This window comes from Arvicanthis niloticus, chromosome 20, assembly GCF_011762505.2.
Source record: "Arvicanthis niloticus isolate mArvNil1 chromosome 20, mArvNil1.pat.X, whole genome shotgun sequence".
NCBI classification, from domain to species: Eukaryota; Metazoa; Chordata; class Mammalia; order Rodentia; family Muridae; genus Arvicanthis; species Arvicanthis niloticus.
Window position 1 is genome coordinate 36,970,641 of NC_047677.1, and position 24,208 is coordinate 36,994,848.

At 38.1% G+C, this 24,208-nt stretch overlaps 1 long non-coding RNA gene across 1 annotated transcript; it reads right to left on the bottom strand.

The window, feature by feature from the left end:
- Positions 1–9,390: 9,390 nt before the first annotated feature.
- On the bottom strand, positions 9,391–23,002 carry LOC143435320 (uncharacterized). The gene is made up of 4 exons (XR_013105509.1): positions 22,904–23,002; positions 10,877–10,973; positions 9,727–9,773; positions 9,391–9,580 (listed from the first exon to the last, which is right to left on the bottom strand). It is a non-coding gene; the product is annotated as an uncharacterized LOC143435320 (long non-coding RNA).
- Between the last annotated feature and the right edge of the window lie 1,206 nt (positions 23,003–24,208).

A 24,208-nucleotide genomic window follows, 5' to 3' on the forward strand; every position in this document is an offset into this window, starting at 1 on the left:
AAGATCAAAATTATGGCTCACTATGTTCATTCCTTAAACAAAAGTAGACATTTAATTCTAATGCCCAATTCCTATTATGGTACATTTTGATATTTTGATTTTTTCATAATGTAACTACTTAACTTGACCTTTTTCCATTGCCTATTTCCACCCTCTAACTCCTCCCAAATATCTCAACAAAGAAAAGGAAGGTAATAATCACAACCTTGGCTCTGTCCGCTGACTATGTGGAGTCAAAGAAACGGTACCAATGAGCTTGCTTGAATTCAAGGTCAAGAGAGAGATCTGAGATTTTCAGTTTAATAGTCCAGGATGGTACCTAATTCCCTTCAAATAAACAATGTTATAAGGGCACTTTTTCAGTAAACCATTTTATATTGGATAAGGTTGTTATTTGAAGGACAAAAGACATGGCAGAGTAGTTAAGAGAGTATTGATTGCTCTTGCAGACGACTTGGGTTCAATTTCTAGCACATGGTGGCCTACAACATCAGTAACTCTGGTTCCAGGAGATCTGATGTACTCTTTTCACTCCCAACAGTACCAGGAACTGGGCTTAAACATATTTGAGCTTGTATTTAGGACTTGGTATTAGTATTTTCTTGAGAACTTCCAGTTACTGTGCTAGGTCATTCTTATTGTCAAGAATTGGGAATAAACATGAAGATAGCCTTGGTTAGAGTAAGCTTTCTATTGATTAAACTTCCTACCCTCAAACTACTTACTTCTGAAATGATGTGGAGTTTTCTGTGGGTTGGATGGCTGTCATCTAAATAGTCACTATACACCTTTCTCTGTCCTAGGATTTAACTTATCCTCATCTTTCTCTGAAATAGTTTTAAATGTTTTTAGGTTTAACATGTCCTTCTGTTAATTTTTTATGTTGATTCCGTTAATTCCATGTCCTTCTGCTGAGTTCAAACAATCAGCAGGAACAAGTTCACAGAAAGTTGATGAACTAGAATCAAGTCAAAAATCTCTTTTGTGATAGGTATATTGTGTTTCTTGTTTCTCTTAATGCTGCTTCTTCTGGGATAATTATGGTAATTTACTGAAATATTTTCACATATTGGGCAGGGTGGAGAAATATTTTATGTGTTGTCGTAGTTGATCCAAATGACATGGCTACTAAAGCTTACTTTTCAAAATTGGCAATGAACAAGCATTGGGAAAATTCATGCCCAATTTCCCCTAGGTTTTCAAGTGAACAAAGGCTGGACTGTGAATGCAGAGAATCCAAATGTTTCTCTCCTAACCTGAACTCCTCTGCTGGTCTGCTTTCTACATGTAAATAATGTTGTCATTGCTACTGTTAACACATCTGAACTTACCAACTTTTATATCAAATGAGCATAATGAAAGAGGTAAGTTCAGTAGTATTGATTTTGAATAATGCCTCCAAGATTTTGTCCCATGGTCAACTGGCTCTGTTTCTAAAACCTGTGTTTACAATAAAGATCCTGGTGTCTTCAGGCCCAGTAGAGCTGTTGACGTTATGGCAACTAGGAAACACAGAGAGGAGAAACATGATTTACTCTTCAAGGGTGCACTGTCCTCCAACTGGACTTTACCCTCCCCATGTCTACTTCATTATAACAGATTAATTTTGTATTTAGCTGGATTTACCCATTCTGAAATCACCCTCACAAATATATCAAGATGTGTACTTCACCAATATTTTAGGTATTTCAATAGAATCAGGTTAACCAGACTAACCATCATATATGCCATGCCAGGAAATTAACATTAAAGTAGTTTCCATTTCAGATTGTACCTGGGGAACCAACATTGATGGAATAAAAACATGCCTGCACTTTCCTGTTGTAAAGTGGAATCAGAAAGACACGAAAGTGCATTTTTGCTAATTTTTCAAGGTGTGAAAATTTCCAAATATTGTGTTAACTTTTACTACTCGAGTATTTTCACACATAATCTTGTCAGGGTATACTGATCTCATATGAATGTATCCTAACCCTCGTCAGCATCAAGGGTCTCTTTAGCCTTTTGTCAGGGATAATGGAACATAGGGACAGTCATTGAGGCCTCAAATATCTAAAGAAACAGTGGGTATTTGAAATCCACTTGGAATTGAAACTGAAAAAGCTAATTCCCGAGTGTAGTTTAACACTACAGGCTTCGTTCCCTTTACCATGCTCTTAGTTCAAAGTGAAGCTTTGGCAGAAGGAGCTGAGGCCAGACATCATCACAAACCAAATCTTAACAAATAAAGAGGAGGTTGATTCTCAAAGCAGATATAGAAGGAGAGGCGGTCATAGACCTCCTATATCAACTAACTACTCTTTTCTATAGAAAAGGGGTATCTTCTCATTTTTCTAACAAAGGGATGTTTCATGTCTTGGATGTGCACCCATCAAACTGAAGACTCTTAAACTACCAAAGGGCTAAAAGAAAGGTTGCTTTTCAAAACTATAGCTTTAGAGTGTTGGAGAAGTCTTTGTTTGATTGTATAGTTAATAAGGCATTAAAAATTATATCTCAAAGAGAATCGTTTGTAATCACACTATTTCTTGCAGAAATTCTCTAAAATTTCCTAAGAAATTATTTTAGGGATCTATAGGAAGGAACAGACTGTCTCAAGTTTAGTGATAACGAGAAAATTGGGAAAGTAGATGTGTTTATGCACACACATACACACAGATGTGTAAGCCTTCACACACAAATGAATGCATTCATATACATGCACATAATGAGATTATAATGATCAGAAAATATGTATCTATAAAAGTTTCCTAAAATTCTTAAATATTTCTTTGGGGTTTGCCGAGATGGCTCAAAGAGTAATGTTGATTGTTGCTAGGACCCAAAAGAGGGAAGAAAAACTGTACACATGCACACACACACACACACATACACACACACACACACACACACACACACACACACAGAGGCATGTATACCATACACAGTAAATGGAAAAATGTCTTTAATTTTACAAATTGCATAGTGGTTTATACAATTTTATGTTTGAGAGAATTATTTTTCATTAAAGTTCTTCTGAAACTGGGTCAAAATCCAACCTAGAATTTTAAAATTTTTATTTTCCTTTTGAAATCAATAAAGGTGTTATATCCTATAAAGGTGTTATATCTTGTGCCAATTACGGAACCTTGACTACATATTTTAGAACAGAGAATAAACTCTTGATAAATATATATATGGACCCATAACATATTAACATACTCAGTAAACAAATATTAATCAGATAACTGTGTCATTTTCTTAAGTAGCAAAGAAACATTTAAAAAATTCTGTGTTTGAGTATTTGACTTTATATGTATATGTCTATAATGTACAGTGCCCATGATGTTGTGAAGAATGCATCAGGTGCCCTTGAATTGGAGCTAGAGACAAATTTGAGCCACCATGTGGGTTCTCTACCTTGTAAATCTCTCAATTTCATGTCTGCTCATATTGTGACTCATCAGAATTTACTAGGGCTGTCTGTGTGACTATCTGTTGGAGCTTGGTGGGCTCAGCGGATGATACCCATCTGGAAGCAGAGATTTTCCTCTCTTTTTTTGAATCCATCATTAGCCAATAGATCAGCAGTAAGATCTTCAGCCTTTCTTGACCGATTATTGACAGAGCCGGTCTTTTGAAAATATACAAAGTGAATTATTATTGTTGTTGTTAATTTTGGATATTAATATGGTGGCAGTTATTTCCCAACCAGTTACTTCTCTAAGTAATCACCCAGAGACCTTTTAATATTTCAGAGTTCAGGCCTTAGCTGGGCAGACTCTAAGGGTAACATCTAAATTGACCTGACCACCTAACCCCATCCAGTATGGCTAGCTATAAGCTTCCAGGACTATAGGCACATTCATCCCTTTTTATGTCTACTGGTGAAAGAGCCTTCTTCTTTCTTCTTAGCAGACTTCCTTTCTCCCTCCCATGAAATCCCACCTATCTCTTTCTACTGCCAATCGCAGACTTTAGTCTTTTATTGACCAATTAACTTGGGAACCAGGTTTGCACAACAAGAGCTGGTGTGTGTAAGAATTTGCTTGTCTTGGGACAACCAGATCTAGGGGTGCAGAATTTAGCATTTGAATACATAGCAGCACCATAGCACCCTAGACATGGGAATCTGGTCCAAGTAATTGCAGAAGTTCTGAATTCATGATTGCAATGTTAGAATGGCTGTTCTGAGTCTAGAGAATAGCATTCCTGTGCCCTTAACCCTACCTTAAGACTCTTTCATATGTTTAGTCTTTTTCTGTAATTTTCCTAGAACCTTAGAGAGGGTAAAAGAGATGTCTTGTTTTGGGGTATGCTATCAACTGGAACTTGTTTTTAGTATCATAAGCAGTCATGAGTCTCTGAATTCACACAAAATGAATATGAAGAGATGTTTCTCTGAATAAGGTTGGATAATTTTGGGTGTGGATATAGATACAAATAGACATGGAAGACATTAAATGTTCTGTCAGTTTAGTTGAATAGAACAGTAAGTTTTCCCAATGCACATACATCTTCTCCAGGCATAGTTTTACAGTACCATGTACATAGTATGAGGCATACATTCCCTCCCATGCATGAGAGTTTGAATCCAGTCCAGAGGGCAGTTGGTTACTCAATAACAATCACGGCACTAGTGGTCAGTCATATTTTGCCCAGGAAGCTGGACTTCTCATTGTGTTTATAATGTAAAATGGATTCCAATGACAAGCTGATCAGTTATACAATAATATATATTTGTAGGCTCATTGATGAGAATAATAATTTATTATTACTTTAAGTCTGTTTTGAGGGTGGTCTAAAATGCATGCCTCTGTCTTTCTCTTACAAGTATGTATCTACAATTGTTAAAGCCCACCAATTAGTAAACTTAAAGCTAATTTCTATTGCTTTTCCAGTTGCACTTGTCCTAAAATTTTCCTCTGGAAAAACTGACCAATCTTCCACAGCCTAGGCCATAGCATCGTTCATAGAACCATCTAGACCATTGTCCATAGAATTGTTCCTAGGATTATCCAGAGAATCATCTATAGAGTCATCATAGCATCATCCATAGTATCAACTATATAATCATCCATGGCATTATCAAAAGCATCATCCACAGCCTTGTCTGTACCATCGCCCTTACCATCTTCAAAACTCAGGGTTCAAACTGACCAGTCATCTACAGCATCACCCAGAGCACCTTCTAAATTCAGGTTCAAGGGAACACTATGATACCTAAAAATTTTTCAACCATAAACAATAACATTACACCACACTTCTCAACTCATGCAGAAGTTTGACTTAACTTTTAATTATCCCATTAGGCTATTGTATTATAGGAATGATTTTGAAAACAAAGACCAGTGTGCAAGGCATGACTTTTTAACTCTGAGGACCACTCCTTGTGTGAATGTACAAATAGCCTCTACATATGAGTTACCGCTGTTAAGAAAATTTTTCTGACAGAAGGCTTTGCTGTTTGTAAGGCTGAGGTGTTGATCTTTTGCAATTCATGGCTGTGTCATCTCTTAGTCTTGTTTCTAGTTCCGTACTATGGCCCTCAGATCTTTCAACCAGAAGTGAAAGCATTTCTTAGAATCTCAGTCTGAATCCAAACTTGTCAAAGATGTGTTTCCTCCTGAGAGACTTCAAGCCTCATTAAAGATGATCGAACGAAAACAAGATGACGGAATACTCAGCCATGTGCAAGACGACTTCCTGTCCTCTGATATAGCAGTGAGACCATTAGTGCACTGTGTCCAGGGAAATAAGACAGGTGCAGAATGTCATGAACCACAGGATCGTATTCATATTGCTTTCGGTGATGGTTGCTAGATCCTGGTAAAGATGGAAGGGAGGAAGGGAGGGTGAAGGGAATTTGATGAACAACGTAAGTAGATAATAATCTCAAAGCTCTGTTTCACACCATAGTTAGCAATAATGTAGATTGCAAAATAACTGGGAGATCCATCTTTTAATGTTTCTTACACAAGAAAGTGATGAATGTATGAGATAATGAAGATGCTAATTACCTGTCTTGTTAATTATATAATTTGTTACTTGTATTGAGACATCACATCATACCCCATAAGCAAGGACTATTAGGATCTGTTAATTAAATTTTTTTGAGATGAATTAGGAACAAGTTAATATATCTGTTATCGTGTGCATTTGAAAAGTTGTTCAGAGAATAATGAGCTGAGGATTCAAATCCTCTCACAGTGGTGTTCTGAGATTGGGATTTCAGGAGCTGGCTAGATCAGGGGCTGTTTTTCTTTTTCTTTCTTTCTTTTTTTCTTTCTTAGAAGCTTTATGGGTGAGTGACACATGATGGGAAGGGTGGGAGGTGGGCCTGAGGTGAAAGGAACAGACCTCTCTTGTTCTCTTTTGTTTTGTCTGCTTTCTGGTGTTGTCCAGTGAATAGCTCTGTCCACAGTCTCCTACTACCTTCTTGTCTTGCCTCATTTTAACATCAGAGCAATGAAATCAGAGAACTCTACACAAAGACCTTTGAAATCCAGAGGAAAAAAATAAACCCCTTCCTCCTCTGTGGATAGAGGCTGGGAAGTGGATTAACAGGATTTGCATCAGTTTCTTGTTTTTGGAGGAAAATGCTGGGCATGTGCCATCATGCCCTCTACTGGGACTTTCTCAATCAGTGTGACTCTGAGCATTGTGAAGCAATGATAACCTTTACTATTTTTTTTTTTAATTTATTGGCAATGCATTCTAGTTGTTTAACCCATAAATCAGATTTTAATTTTTCAATTCAGCAACTCTAAGAAAGTATTTAGATGAAATTCTGTAAGTAATTTTATATAATAAACCAGAGTATAAAAATAAATTACTGTCCCCTGAATAATGCAATCTAGGCTACTATACTTAAAAGGATGAAGCAAACATGAATTAGGGCAAAGTGGATGGAAACATATTGTCACTTCCAAATACATTCTACTTACTTTTCCACAAAATAAGGCGTAGGGTGGGTACATTAAACTAGATTTACTTGGAATAAAATTTAGAGGGTTAAAAAAGCATTAAGTGAATAAAATATTACTGAATGCATAACCTGAAATCATTTTAATGTTACTGCTTTAGTTATTCTTCAAAGTTTTATTAAAATTCCATTATAACCCAGGAAACACTTTGGTCTTGACATTTCATTTTTGACAAGCTAAAGTGCAGGCTTTGGATATATTATAATGTGTCTTGAAATAAGAGGAGAAAATATGAGGTCGAGGAATCATCATGCATGAATTCTGTCTTAATTATCCTGAAGGACTAACTACCACTAGGATTTACTAGATAATTAGTCTGTTCACAATTAATTATTCACACTGAGTTCTACATGATGTTGGGTCTTTTTTCAAGGATTGCAACTTCCTATGGCTTAAGTTCTTTCTGTCTTCGTGTGTGTGTGTGTGTGTGTGTGTGTGTGTGTGTGTGTGTGTGCGTGCGCGCGTGCGCGCGCGCGCGCGCACGCGCACAGTAAATTTCTCATCTATGGTATTTAAATAAAAAAGAAATGGCTACTAAAAATTTAATCCTTATTATAAATGATAGTTACTGATGCTTAAGCCATGCCACTTCTGGTGAATTCCATCGACCTTTCTGGAGGTCCAGCTATAACTGGTATGCAGAAAATAAGTAATACATTAACAATTCTCACAAATAAAAAATTGTCAAAGAGACCAGTGGCACTGTTTTCTAGTTACAGGATGGCATAGTTCATCACTGGCTTCCTTGGATATAGGAAATGTACCAGGACATGATAAAACATTCATTGGTCTTCCTTTTTGAAAACCTTGAGTATGAAAAGCCCAGCAATGCAATTAAGATGCCAATCATAAATAAATGTATGACCACAGGTCACTAATACATGTAAGTCTTTAAAGCAAAGGTAAAGACTCCTTGAATGGTGCCTGTATGTTTGTGTTTACATGATACATTGGTGAAGCCCGACATCTTAAAATCATGACACTTGTAAATATCAGACACAAAGAAATATCAGCTGGATTGAATATTTACTTGCTTGCTTCAGGGAAAGGTTTTATAGAAAAATACCTGCATTCAGCTTACAGTTTTGTTTTTATTATATTTGAGTTTAAGACAGAAACTTGCCTTGGAGCCCAGGATGGATTGGAATGTTCTAGGAATGTTCTCAAATGTGTGGTAGTTTCTTGCCCCAGACTATCAAGTATTAGGATTAGATGTCTGTTACTTGAAACTGAAGAATCTTTTTTCTCATAAAGTTCAGTGTTGACTTAGAGTTTGCATATTTCAAGTCTCACAAAAGAGACTGGTTTTATATGGATAAGGAAAAGTGTAATTTCATTATTCTTCATTCTTTGAAAATTAGGAATTCCTTGAAATGACAAATGAAGATGGTACTTTCCCTTAGCTTATCGTCTTTCAAATTATAAATGGCATTTCACTTCTTTTACAGAAGAGAAAAGTTATGTTTACCAAAGGCCTCCCAGAGGGTCTAGCTGTATAGTTGGAAGCATAAGTAGCAGTGTTTTAAGTTTTTTTTTTTTTAAAGAGATTTTCTTATTTGATTGTAGAGGAAGTCTGGGTGCTTGGACAGCAGAGGAAGCTAGATGAGAAAAAACCACAAACTACGCTGATTTCTGCTGAGAAATCTGTACCACCACGTTTGTCCTAACAGTGTATGATCTACACTTCAGTGCTTTTAATTGGCTTTTGGACTATTTGGGTATAATAAGGCTTTCATCAGACTTGAGAACACAGAGCTGTGTGTTGATGTGAGTACTGACTTTGGACTGTTTTTTAATCCCTGTGTGAATTTGGATGCAGTGCCCTTTGAGTGTCTGGCTTAGACAACCTCATTATGAAGGTCCCAGGCAGCATTTCTATAGCATTATTCTTGTCAGCAGAAATACCAAGGGTGTGGATGTGTACCCAGTGCTCACACAAATCCATGATGACTCTAGATTCCTCAGTTGTTGACGTCCTGACAGGCAGTGAAATGTCAGGCACAGGTGGGTTGTTTCCTCATCTGATCCAATTAACCAAATGCTTCCTCTTTCCTTGGGATGCCAGCTCTGGAGCATGAGAACACTGCCAACACTCTGTGATGTCACTACCCCAACAGGGAACAACTCTCCCCAAAACACTAACACCTCTGTCTAATTGGCCTTTTGGAGTCAACATTTCAACACTTTGAAGTCAAAGTGGGTTTTTCACAATTCTGAGATGTTCCCGTTCATGTCTCCCAAATATGGGTTAGTTAGCCTTGTCCAACAAGCAGCCTGTCTCTCAAAAGACACGTATTTTCACAAAGTGCTCTGGGTTTGTGACTCCAAGAGTCATAAGGGTGTTTCATCTATTGCTTTTCGTGCTCTGACAAAGTATCTGGCAGAAGCAACATAAGAAAAGAAAGGTGTATCTTGCTCACCTTCTGAGGTCACAGTCCAGCCTTGTGAGAGACAGGGCTGCAGGAGTAGGAGATGCTTGTCAATCACATTCGCAGTCAGGGAGCAGAGAAACCATGGGATGGTGCCAGCCTCATCAGCATGAGTCCTCCCTCCTTAGTGATTATTTGTAGGGACACTCTCATAGGTACAGGGAGAGGTATGTTTCCACGATGATTCTAAATCCAATGAGATTTGACAGTTATCATTAGCTATTACAAGATCACATGTACTCTCCCCTTGACCTACGTTATTTAGTGTCATCAAAACCCAGCACACTTTATGAATCACAGGGACAGGACCATAGGCATGACAGTAAACTCACAATTGATCCTTCTCTTCCAAGAACGTGTCCTCGAATCCTTGTAGAATCTGAAAAAAAAAATGTAGGTCAACAACTCTTTAGTTCAAAATCTAGGCCAATAGCCAGGCCTTGTGACACATAGCTATAATCCCCATGACATGGGAAAGGAGAACTGAGGCAGAAAGATCACAACCTCTAGGCCTGCCTAGGCTACAGGGAGGGGCGTGTTCCAGGACAGTGTGGATAACTTAGAGCAGTGATTCTCAGCCTTCCTAATCCTGTGACCCCTTTAATACAGTTCCTCGTGTTGTGGCGACCCCGAAACATAAAATAATTTTGATGCTACCTTCATAACACTGATTTTGCTACTGTTATAAATCCTAATATACATATGTTTGGAGATAAAAGTTTTTTTTTTTTTAAAGGATAGTGACCCAAAGGTTGAAAGAGACTTAGAGGGATCTTACATCCAAATTAGAAAGGAAAAGGGGACCTATGGGGAAGGGTCAGTGGTGGAGCACTAGCCTAAAATGTGCGAAGGCATTGGTTTAACCAGTGTGAATGCATGTGTGCTCATGTGCCTGCATGTATGCATGCACGTGTATGGTCTGCGTGCGTGTGCCTGTGCGTGTGTGCTTGTGTGTGTGTGTGTGTGTGTGTGTGTGTGTGTTAGCACACACAGTGAACTACCTGACTCATCATTTCCTCTTGGTCACTTCCCTGGAGGAATGACAGAATGGCAGATAGGTGTGAATATTTCTCTGGTTATAGTCATTAGAGAAAGAAAAATCTCCAAGTACGTTTTATGTGTGTGCTATAACTAGAAAGCATACTTCTATTCATTAAAACATCACAGTAAAATACATAACTTGGATTAAACAGTGTTTAGAAGACTATGGGCTGTTTTAGTAGAATTCCTAAGGAGACCATTCTGTAAAAAAATAAAAATTTGCCAGAGCCTTGGTGCTTATGATATGTACCTTCCTTAAGGAGAACAAGTTTATAAGGAGAATTAGTTAAAAGAAATATTTTAACCTGTGTGATGGGAAGAAGGAGGTAAGGGATGTGTTAATGAACCTTTAAAAAACCTTGAGTAAACAACATTTGTGTGCACTCCGTGGGGGAATGGTGTGTAATTAAAACCCAGAGTTTATGCTTCTAACAGACACACCTGCTGCTTATAGGACTCTTTTCTTCCGGAAATACCTTATTATCCTGAATAAGAATCTCATTAGTTTGCCTCTTCCTGGGACTCTCCACGCTGATTCCTGTCATAAAAATTAGAACATAACATTAGAGAACAGACGGAATTTTACAGTCTCTGTTAATTTCTTAAATCAACATTTCTCTTTAGGAAGATGCAGAAGGTGGGGTGGGAGTGTGTTCCTCACAGAAATATTCCAAGACATCCACGCAGGCCTGAGTTCATTCAACATCTATTAGAGGATGTGGTTGCCTGTCCCCTGATGGCAGAGTCAAAGAAGCACCATTCAGTTTGACTCGGAAGTTCAAAGGACGGAGGTTGGAGAAGCTAGTGCGTTTGACAAGCCGAGCGAAGGAGTGTGTTGTGGCTGAAGCTATCAAGGGACAAAAGTGTAGAGCAGAGGAAATCAGGCATGACATGGCTTGCAAGCAGCAAGGTAGACATTTGACACAGGTCGGCATATACTTAGAAAATGCAAAGTTAGTAAGCATGTGATGTATAGATTATGTTGTGTGAAATATTTCCATTTACCAATTTTCTCAAGTTCCTCTGTGCACCACTGTCTTTTATGAAGCAAAGGCACCGTTAGGAGAAGTTTGCCTGCAACCTGCTTTGTATGTGGTTTCTTCTCTACCTCTGTTTGGTTACTTGGTAGGCATGTGCTCTAGTTGATATGACAAATGGAAAGGACACATTTCATTTTGATTATTATTTAAAAAATGATTCTTCTCCCACATAATACATGCTAACCAGTCTCCTCTTCCTCGATTTCTCCCCCAATCCACCTCCACATGGTCTCCCTTCAGAAAGGAGCAGGCTTCCAAAAGACAGTAAGCAAACAGGACAAAACAAAGTACAATATGACAAGGTGAAAGCCTGGACAAGGCAACCAAAGGGGGAAAAAAAGAGTCCCGAAGAGCAGGAAAAAGAGTCAAAGACACACCTGCTCCCACAGTTAGAAGTCCCTCAAAAACATCAAGCTAATATCTATAACATCCGCAGGGGATCTGGTGCAGGCCTCCCATGCTTTTGACATTACTCTCTGTGACCTCATATGCATTTTTCTTAGTTGATTCAGTATGCTATGTTCTTCTGGTGTCTCTTGTCCCTTCTTATTCCTACAATCATTCTGGCTCCCTTTTCCTTGGGAGTCCCTGAGTAGGTCCCAGGCTGTTTGTGCAGCAGAATCTGTATACTTTGAGCCATTCCCATGAATACAAGGTGAGAGGCATTGGACTGTTTCATTTCCTTCTCTATCCAGCTTTCTAGAGCTTTCTGGAGCACTAGAATGATGTCTCTAGAGACTGATCTCTATAGCAAAATACATGGTTAGGGTTCTACACCCCAGAGTTCTGTTATTTTCTGTGGCTAGTCTTTGAGGCCTGATCCCTCATAGTTGAGGTTTTTTTTTTAAACTTTCTGGAAAGAAGACCTTCTGGACCCATGAAGTGGATGTGGCACTAATGGAAAATGGATAGGAGGATGGAGTGCTGGAGAGTTGAGACAGAAAGAGAGGAGGTCTTTACCTGTTTACCACCAGACCCTTACCAACAGGAACATGGCTCAGCAGCTTCATGGTAATAAAGCAAGAAATTATGTCTCTCTAGAGGAAGCAAAGAAGGCTTCCTGAATGAGATAATGCTAGAAGCAAATAGCCAAGTTTCCATATTTAAAAAGAAGAGGGAAATTTCTTACAGGGAGAAGCTATAAGAGAGGAAGTCATCTCAGCAAATCTATATTTAGAGATAGAGTAGCAGCAGCCTGGTGAGAAGCAGAGTGAAACACACACACACACACAGACACACACACACACACACACACACACACGAATTATTCTTCAAGAAGTAAACACTGATCTGTAGCATTTGAGAGTTACAAACACGGGCGATGTTTTGCAGAGGATATTTATTCTGCTTTGGGAACGGATGAGATGGTATCACAGAGCATGTTAGAAGATGAGAGAGAATGTAAGATTAAAATCGAGGTTAGCACGACACAATGGAAATTAAGAGATCAAATCAAAGCTGACTAATTCTCATGCTGTCTGTACTATCGTAACTTTGACTGTCATCTCAAGGAAGTGTGAAAATTAATACCACCGGGGCTGTGTCATTCTGATGTGCCATGGAGAACAGAAAACACATGAAGAAGCTATTTCAGCATGGTGTGCTGAGAAAGAGCCGAGTCAGCTGTGTGTCTCATTGCTCTTGTGGTGATTATGATGGTTCAAATTAAAATGGCCCCCATAGGCTCATAGGGAGTGGCCCTATTAGAAGGCGTGGCCTTGTCTAGATAGATGTGACTTTGTTGGAGTAAGTACATCATTGGGGGCTGGGCTTTGAGATCTTAGATGTTCAAGCTAGGCCTGGTGGCCCCCACTTTCTGTTCAGGCCCTGATGTAGAATTCTCAACTCTTTGCCTAGCACCATGTCTGTCTGTGTGCCATCATGTGACCCTCCATGATGATAATAGACTAAATATTTGAAGCGGTAAGTAAGGCAGACCCAGTTAAATGTTTTACTTTATAAGAGTTGCTTTGCTCATGGTGTCTCTTCACAGCAATAGATAGCCTAACTAAGACAGTAGTAAGCCTAAAATTGCTAGAAATATTAAAGATTGAATGTGAGTATGTCTGTCTGTGTTTGTTTTTGTGTGCGTGTATGCATGCATGTATGCATGTGTGGGGGGGGGAAGGGGAGAAAGAGAGAGAGAAAAAAGGGAGGGCAGAGATTTCATGCAGCCTAGGCTGACCTTGAACTTTTGGTTCTCTTGTGTCCACTGTCAATTCTGGAATTACAAATGTAGTACATCATATTGACTTTTTACCATGCACAGAAGAATCAGGATCTGAACTCTGAAATTGAAACTCATCTTTCAAATATACGAGAACAAGTATCTGAGAGGAGAAAAAATGAAGAGAGATGGGAAGAACAAGGAGCCTGTGGCCCCTGAAGAAATAGTTCAGACCATCTAGTGGTGAGAAGACATCTCCAACATTTAGTTTGTTCTCAGTCTGTTTGCTGTGATATCACAACCATTCTGTCTGCTCTGCTCCAAGTTCAGTAAAGTGGGCCATGCACCATGTTCGTAGTTGTATGTGAAGAGTTGGTTGATTGGGAAATCATAGCAAGGAGGGTACCTTTCATACATAATTAGCACAGATAAATGAAAAAATGATAAAAATATATAGGAAGCATTGATAGTTCACTACACTAATGTCCAGTATAAACATTAACCATGAATAAATATACCCAATTAGAAAATGTTCAGCCATAGTGACAAATTTCACACAGAAGCTGAGATGAACTTGGACATTTTAGTTAATAATCTTTCAATCCAAGAATCTCTTGTTTTGAGAATGAGAGTTGAAAACTAAACAGAACCTCAAGAAAATAACCTTACATTCAAGACAGAGAAATAAGGACCATGAGGAGGGTAGGGAATTCAGAGAAAACTAAAGAAACCAAAAAAAGCGGACATAGAACGAGTGTCCTGATTGCTGGTAACCGACAAAGAAATTGCAGATACATGTGCATGCCATGAAGGCAACCTATCAGTTCTTGCTGATGGGTCGCAGTGAGGTGAAGCCCATGCAGACTTAAGCTGTACTTACGCTCTCAAACGGTTTTTATGAGCTTAGCGTCTATGGGTTAGATTATTCTGTTCACTGCTTTCTCTCCAATTCTTTGTCATGGTTATATGATTACTTATCCAGGAGTTTGTACTTGCCTAACTCTTGACATTCTGATTTCCCACTGGAAGCCACACTGAATTTTATATTGAACACAAATATCAACCATTTTCGTATTACTGCCATCACACTCTTTTTTTTTTTTATTGTAACTTTTTTCCTATGGTACTTTAGGTCTATTTTATTATGCTACCATTTTAATCTTTTCCCTAGTTTTTCGTCTATCAGTCTTATTTTATTAAATACCCCTAAGTTAGACACTTTTTACCATTAGGAGAAAAATGTCTTGAGGAAACATCACAGAGGGATGAAGCCATTTGGGCTCACATTTTTCTGGGGTTCTCAAGACCATGGTCATTTGGCTTTTTTTGCCTTTAATCTCATGTGGGATGAGGCAAAGTAGCTCATTTGAAAACAGCTAAAAAAAAGGAGGGGGGAGGAACGAGGGAAGGAGGGATGAAGGGATGGGACAGAGGGAGGGATGGAGGGACAGAGGGATGGAGGGGACGGAAGGAGAGGGGGGGGAGAGAGATCACAAAATATACCCTTCAAAGGCATGCACCTAGTGACCTGAAGACTCTAAATTGTAGCTACCAAATGTAGTCTGTGCAGCACAAACTCATTGGTGAGTTAAACCACTCATTGATAAAATTAGAATCACTGTGAGTTAAACACTCCTTAATTTCTACTAGTTGGGGACAGAGACTTGAAAGCATGAGGCTTTTGCAGGTCCACTCAATACTCATGACCATCAGAGGTTCTTCCCTCATGGCTGCATAATGGTTTGCTTCCCTCTGCTATTGCAGGGTCTTATTTCACTAGAGCACATATTGCACCATGAAGACATATTCCTAATAATCCCTCTCCTTGGTAATTAAAATGTAACCTGCACTAGAACCCCCTTGACTGTACCACTCATATTACTGACAAGTTACTCAATATATATTCATTTAATTAACATGTTAACTGAAAGAAACCCAAGGGAAGTTGCTCTCAATGATCATGATTCATAAAGAGAGCCAAAGTCTGCGATACTTTGTATCAAATTCAAATTCATTCAAGTCATTCACATTCAAAGTTAGTGAATAAATATTAGATGCAATTCAAGCATAGATCTGCCTGGTGTCAGGTATCAAGTGCCAATCAGCAATCAGATTAACCCTGTGTCATAAGAAATCAGTCTTGTCTCATATTTAATCACAGAGATGTCTTTTATAAGACACCCCACCCAGTTCAGGCTTACCCAAGCTATGAGAATCAAGTGTCAGGGTAGGGCCATTATGCCTACCTAGTTAAGCAAGCTCTTGTAAAGTGGTGCCTATTATCTTGAGTGCCAATTTGAGCTAATTTGACTGTCTGTCATGACAGCCCCTCTCCTCTTCCTGAGCATCCAGTCCTGAGTGGCTACTTTATTTCCTTGGTCATTAATAAACTGGGCATGGTGGATCTGCAGGAATTCTGACACTTGTACCCATCACCTTAATGAGCCACCTTTTTACAGTAGCACTGGACTGAAGGGAAAAATGTCATTTTCTGTTAAACCTCTACTGAAATATTTTTTATGAATCAGTGTTACATCAGGCTACCGTGAATATATATAACACCACAGTATCTGATGAGGTTCAGAAAGGTATTATGGTATCTTGGGTAGCTATGGACACACAGATTACCCTTTCTTTTTCAAACACAACATCAGTACAGTTTCCACGTGTGTTATAATGGGTTTCAGCAAAAAAAAAAATTACTGAACTTCATATGAACACTTTTAGTTTCCTTTTTAATCGTTTAATTTCTATTTATTCCTTTTAAATATTTGTCATATATATCATGGTACTTTTGAAATGAATTAGTAAGAAAAGTGAACAAGAAAAACAGATTTAAATTTTCTTCTAGATGGAAAAGATGGTTCAGAATTTATGACTGTTTATGAGAGTATGAGGTGCAGATATTAGATTCCATAACTCATTAAAAACCTCATATGATCCTATGCTAACCTGTAGCCTCTGGTTACACTAGGGAATAAATAAGAGGATGATGGGAGCATAGCTGAAAAAAATAGTTTACGAACAAAAATTTGTTTGTTTCTTTATTACAACATTCAAGTATGTCATCACTGTCATCTTTTCTTTTTGTTGATAAACTAGGTAAAGACACAATTAACTACAAGACTTTGAATGATGACCGCTGGTCCAGACATATGCAAAGTGAAGATTCCTAAGGTTGCCTCTTACTCTTACTTACCATGCCTTCTTGACCTCCATTTATTCACTGTAACTTCGAAGGGTTTCCTGGAAGCAACTTAAAATGAATTTGAAAAAGTATCCTTGTATGCTATAGAAGTACTTCAATTAAATGTATATAATTGTAATCTTAATATGTATATAAAAATAAGTCTTCCCACAAATTTCATAGTTGGGCTTTGGACCTCACGTACTGGTGATAAATACTGTCTGTATCTACATAGCTCTGCTGCTGTAAACAAATAAAATGGCTAAGGATTGTATACATGTGACCCAACACTGAATGATAATTACTCAAAAATATATGGCATATTCTTTTATGTAAGTTTTTTTTGGGGGGGGATTGTTGGGTTTTTTGTTTTGTTTTGTTTCGTTTTGTTGCCCAATTGTGTGCTTCTAGACTGTGGATTTTGTAGATGACAATGCTATGTGGTAATGTCCAAAGGTTGGACACCTCTCTATTGATGCAAATTTATCATTCTTCAATTTTAGAACATGATCTCACTGGGTAAGAAGTCAGATGCCAATAGGAATGCCTTCTGACCTGATGACCTCTTGAAAGTCTTCCTTCAGCCATTACAGTCCTGTAGAGCCTGACCACGATGTTCTCACACCACCCTCTTAAAAAAAACAGCAACCACCTCTCAAGCTTTGCATCACAACCTTCTCATTTCACTCTTTGTCTTCCACATTCCATGATGCTTGTGGTTTATTTGGCCCAGAATACTCTCATTATTTTAAACTCTTAACTACGAACCTGGAATGGAATCTTTTGCCATTTAATGTCATCAAAGATCCTAGGGATTATGATGTGGACAGCATTGATATGTCATTGTTTTGTCCACTAAAGACAGAAAACACATTCTGATACAGTGTCAACATTTAAAGTTATGTGTTCTGAAATGTGGTACTTAAATATTTTGAATAAGATCTTTAGCACATAAGAAAAGATAAGCAGATCTACCTTGCTTTTTGATAGTTTGGTCTTATTGTTTTACATTCTTGTTCACGTATGTGTTAAATTTTAAATCTTAATAGAAAGAAACAACACCCAAATACAAATATCCCTTACCAATATGTTTTTGGTAATGTTTTTCCTCAGTTATTGATTTTTTTTTTTCTCCACGTAAGAAAGAAACAAATGTCATTGAGTTCTATATTCCTGGTGCTGGCACTTTGCTTAATGTTAAGGTATCAGTATAAAAGTGACTTGGTTTGGCTATTACGCAGTTACTATTTTTACATTCATAGCTAATAAGAAATCTGCAGGGAGATGTTTTATATCTATACCATCCAAACACCCATTTTACTTTGCATTTGTAATGATGAACCTAGTTCACTGAGTGGTTCTCAACCTGTAGGTCTAGACCCCTTTATGGAGGTCAAAGAACCCTTTCATGGGGGTGGCCTAAGATCATCAGAAAATGGATATTTACATTACACTTTATAACAGTAGCAAAATTCCAGTTGTGAAGTAGCAAAGCAAAATGTGTTAGTAAGGTTGGGAGTCATCACAACATAAGGAACTGTTAGAGGGTTACAGAATTAGGATGGCTGAGGACCATTGTGCTCTGGTTCTGAACCATACCATTGGAATATTCCATATCCTCCCTCTTCGTGCTCTGGATTTCACACTATAGTTCACAACAATATTTTCCAGTGATGCCTCATCACTACCTGGATTTTGATGCTTGACTTTTAACACACAGAAGCAGAGGAATTCCCCCCTATGCTCATCTCTCCTTGGTTTTATATATAAAAATCCTGCTTCTCATCATTGATTATTCTTATCAGTTTCCACTCACTCAATTTTACAGTACAAGTCAAAGAAGTTAAGTGTTGCCTTAGTTGGGGCATCTATTGCTGTGAAAAGACACCATGACCATGGGAAACTCTTATAAAGGAAAACATTTCATTACGACTAGCTCACAGTTGTAGAGATTCAGTCCATTATCACCCTGGCAAGAAACATGGCAGCATATTTTCAGACACGGTGCTTGTGGAGCTGAGAGTTCTATATCTTGAACTCTCAGCAGAAAGAAATTGTGTGCCACACTGGGTGTAGCTTGAGTATATATAAGCCCACCTCCACAGTGATATACTTCCTTCAACAAGGCCACGCCTCCTAATACCGCCATATTCTATTGCCAAGCATTCAAACACATGAGTCTATGGGTGTCATACCTATTCAGACCACCACAGCTATAGATCTGCTAACATAGGTCAACATCAAAGTAGACAGATTTCATGATCTGTGTATTTGGTTTTGACTTTAAGCTAAGGATAAATATTCAAGCTCATATTAAAGTTTATTGTTTAGTAAAACCCATATCTGGTAGTTAAATGGAACTTCATCCCACTAGCCATGGCTTGACTAAATAAAAGTCAAACCTACGTTATAAACTAAGTAAAAAAAAAAAAAAAATAACAGAAGCCAATCAAGTTCACGGTACCCTGTTAAACAAAGCATGATGCTGATAGAAAGGACAACTTGCTTGTTTTCCTAGTGACTCAACTCATGCCCAGTCAAATCCAAAAAAACTTCAGCGAACAGCTTGGATAGTTCTGTGTGATCCGTTGCCCTCCTACCCATTCATAGAGACAATATTTTTTCTGGGTTGTATATTTTCCAATCAGTAATAGAAACAATCTTTTTCTTTACTCTGCACAACAGGAAAAGAAAAGCTAGTTGAGATCTGGGCTGCACTTTCAGCTCACTGAGAGATGTTGCTTTCAAAAGAATGTTGATTTGGATTTGGTTGTTGTTGGTGGTGTTTGTAGTGTTTTGTTTAAAATATTTTGCTCTATGGCTTTGGCTCGCCCAGAGCTTATATGGCCTATGTTGGCCTCAAACTCATGGTAGTCTCCACGCCTCAGTCACCCAAGTCTGAAATTACAAGTGTGGACTGCCACACTTAGAAAGCTCTCAAATTCCAAATAGAAAATTTGGTGATACCAAGTCTCACAGTGGCCCTGCATAGAGCTCTGGGCTTGACAATCTTCAGACAGAAATTTACAAGAAGGAAGTAAATGCCTCTAATGCTGTGTTTCAGTCAACACTGTAGCCTGAGCTCTCTGTGCTTGGTTATACAAATGGTATGCTAAGTTTCCTCTGTTTAGTGCACCTCCAATGCCATCACTTTCTCTTTCCTCCGGCATTAAGCAGGCAGTGTTTTCTAATCATGTATCGTCATCTATCTGCCATCCTGACCAAGAGAGCTCAGCAACTCTCCCAGATAAATGACAATGTAAAGAATGGAACAGTGACAACCGGCTTTGGCAACAGCTTTGAGTTGGAAAAGCACAGAGCTCAAAAAAGTGATGGGGAGAACCGGGCCCCACCCTTGTCTGGCAGCCACATTTCCTGACTCTGGTTATTGCTTAGAGATGACAAATGTGATCACATAATATCTTGTCTTAAGTGTCCAGAATCTTTTTCCTGTTAACAAAAATAAGGTTGTCAGGAGGATCTTCAAGTACTTTTCTTACATCTCTTAAAATGGCACAGAGAATAGAGATGACGATGGTGTCCCTCCCTCCACCCCTGAACGTCACCTCTCAGGATTCTCATTTGTGAAATGTGCTTTGTCCATAACTAAAGATAGTCACTTTATTGTCCTACCAGAGAAGCAAAAATTCCATTTATTTCTTTTTTTCTTTTCTTTTTACTCAAGAACAAATTAAGAAACACAGGTATTGTGTGGTTAAAAAAAAGTATCAAATATCAAATCCTGTGAGTTTTCAAAACATGTAGATATGAGAACAAACCCCTGACTTCGACTTCTAGTTGGAGGGTGATGTCTACAGGGAGGAAGGACAGGAAGCACACTGTTCGTGAACTCAAGCCTGTATAGACCTGTGAGAAGATTGTTGCCTTTCTGCTTTGTTACACTTACTATGTCATATCCCAATGTACTTTCTGTCTCAATGTCACATACTGAATGTAACATTTGGAATTTTTTCATGGGTCTTTCAATGAAGACCCTGCCAAAGGTTGGTATAGGAGCTTGTCTATCTCAGGGGTTTTGAAGGCAACTTAAGCAGAATGAAGCATATATAGGATGGGGAAAATAAGTAAACTATTGGTGTACATCAATATTTGTGTAATATAGAAAAAAGGGACTGTTGTGTCCAAATGTGAGCACATAATTAAAAATTAAATGAGTGCATGTGGGACCCAAGGCTGAGGTAATGAGCTTCAGGAAGCAGAGAACTGAGTATAGCCAACAACATACTGAAATTTCAGGGTCAGGGTATTAGCTGTTTCCTGCAGAAGTCTGGCTTTGTTTATCTGTTTGTTCTTTTTTTTTTTCATTCGTTTAGTAAAAGGATATGTTTTTATGGTTTTTGATATTGCTAGTTTTTATTGGAACTGTTTAACTATGTGCTAAGAAAGTTGGAATGGGTTCTCCTAAGAACATGCAGCTTTTACGTTCATATCTTCCTTCCATTTTGTCAGTTACTATCAGAGTTGTAGTCTATGGGAAGGAGAACTGAAAATCAGCTATAACTACAGAGACCAGATGGCTGGTTAGAATTCCAGTACTGTGGAGACACTGGAATGTTGCAGGACCAGAGGCTAACTCTCTGAATTGGGGCTAGTTCTGACCTTCCAGAACAGCCATTCCTTGCCCACCTCTGTCAGAACTGTGACTGGTGGATAAAAACCTTTTGGAATCTATTAACTGAGCAGATCACTATCTGCCACCAACTCAACACCTTACATAGCATCCTGAACCTACCACAAAGCTTCCTCCCGCTTGTTTTCCCAGCCTCTCTGATGTGCCCTCCCATGTATTTTAAACTTGTCTTGATTTTCTGCTAAGACTATAAAACTGAATGAAACTGATTCCATATTGGATATTTAGGGTAATCTATATCTATGTTCCCAGGCCATGATCACTCAAAAAGTCTCCATCATAAATGATCTCTTATTCCTTTTAACATGAGAGTTGGGGTTTTACATCAACAGTTAACTATTATGGCTTGAATCTTCAGTATGCTCCAAATCTTAGGCGTTAAGGCTTTGTTGCATCCTTGTTGGAGGTGAGCCATATGGAAGGAAGTTGGCCACTGGAGGTATTTCTTTGAAAAATTTAATGACCTCACCCATTTCCCATCTCTCTCTGATTCCTGGCCACACTGAGGTAAGTTGCCAACTTCCAACACCCATCTACTCTCCTGTGAGGTTTGGCCTTGAGGTAATCCAAACCAAAGGATCTGAGTACCTCTGAATCTGAGACAGAAACTGTTAATTCTTGCATTTATGTTTATGTATCTCAGGAATTTGTCACAGAGATAAAGAAGCAACTTAAAAGACAGGCTAGAAGTCTTGTTTCTTGGAGCTGGCTCTCAAAGTTGGTTAATATTAAATAAGTTGGGACTCAAACTTTTTATCTCTATAGGCGGCCTATACTCTATGCTTCATGGAATTTTAAGGAAGAATGATTTCCTACTGGGGCTAATCTTACCAGGCCTGGGCTGTAGGTCTTTTCTAATGCAAATTAGGCGTTATCAAGACAGCATTATTATGAATTCTGGAAGTTGAAGGACATTTAGGAAATGTGTCTATTATTAAAAAGACAGTCTAAAATGATTTTAGAAGATTCATATTCTAACTTAGCATTAGTGCACATTTTTTTAATTTAAAATAATATAATGAGCACACATCCCAGTGTTGAGTGTATTTGTAAGCTCTCTAGTAGCATTGCATCAAGACACTCTTGGATATTAGCAATTAAAAGAGACACTGAAGAGAATGACATAAACCTTAATATGAACCAGAATTTGTGAGTAAAATCCATGTGAAAATTTTCTTCCATAACACCAGTCACAGCCCTGATACTGTGTTGGGTTCAGACTAGCTGTCTGCTTTGTCTCAACACAACTGTGCTAAAAGCAAATGCAGATCATAAGGCATGCATGATAAATGTTTACTAGGCATGGTTATGTAGTCCTGACGTGGGAAATTGCGAAACCTGCAAAAACAACAGAACTGTGTTTACAAAGTAACTTTGAAAATCTCCCCTCAAAACACTTTGGGAGGAGATGTTATTAGCTCACCTTCCTGTCAAATCTCTAGTCTTCTTGAATCCATAGCTTAGCCATCACCATATTGCATACTTTTTCTCATTTCCATCTCTCATACACAGCCATCCTCCTGAAAGATAAATCATGACTTTTACATAGCTGGTACCTGGCGTATATCAGGCAGATGGCAGATCATCAAAGCACTGTGTATTGGATGACAAATTTCCATGGCCATAAAGACAGCTACTATACTGCCCTGTTTTGCTGAGATCAAAGGACATGCCTTCTCAAACATTTGAGTACTTTATGCTCAAACATTTAAATTATTTTTAATATCTTTATTAGAGAAGGTGGATAAAGAAAAGTCTTTAATGGAGCTCTAATTTTATCTTCATTAAATCAATAAGATAAATAAAGTATCATGGAAAAGTTATTTAAGTGAAGATACTCAAGTGGTAACTTACCTATTTTCAAGAACAGAACTGATAGATTAAAAACAGAGATACTTCTCTGTAGTGCAAGCTCTTCCTGCAGTATTGATCTTCTTAAGGGTAAAGTCTATGATTAGGCAGACAGCAGAATCAATAGTGGGAATGAAGGAATATTTAAATGCCATTCAGATTTTACCAATTTATGTATAATTTATATATTTATATAAATATTTATACTTATATAAGGGAATTTATATAAGGTAATTTATATAAGGAAAGATTCCTGGGATGTGAGTATTTTGTAACAAATGAAAAGTGCCATGAGACAGTATATAGATTTAACAGTGTTATATGATGGGTGTTTTCATGTATGGTAGGGCATCAAATTGTTTATAGATATAAATTAGAGGCAGACAGAGGAAATCAGACTTAAAATCCTGAAAGGAAAGTTCTTCTTTTGGTTGTTCGACTATGGGATGATGAAGCCTAAAGCTTCAGAGTGTAAGAATGCAATCTCTTTGAGGTTTTGGTTCTTTTTGACCATTTAATTAAATAAATGTTCTATTCACCTTTTATAGTTTAGTATTACTGGAGGAAACCATGTAGAGGTGTTAATGAAAGTACGGCACTTGCAAAAGGCAGTTATGATAACAATAAGTATGACATGAGCGTTTTGACAGTGCTTCCACGCATGTAACACCGAGGGAATTTTTTGGGTGCGTGTCAGAAATCAGCTTCTTCTTATCGTGTTTCCTATGACTGAGCATCTGTAAGAGACGATAGACTAGAATGAGGTAATGAGAAACAACTTGATCTTTCAACAATAAGAACATTTAACAGAAGACAAAAACAAACAAACAAACAAACAGCAGATAGCAGTATAAAAAGTTCAAATGAAGAAAGAACC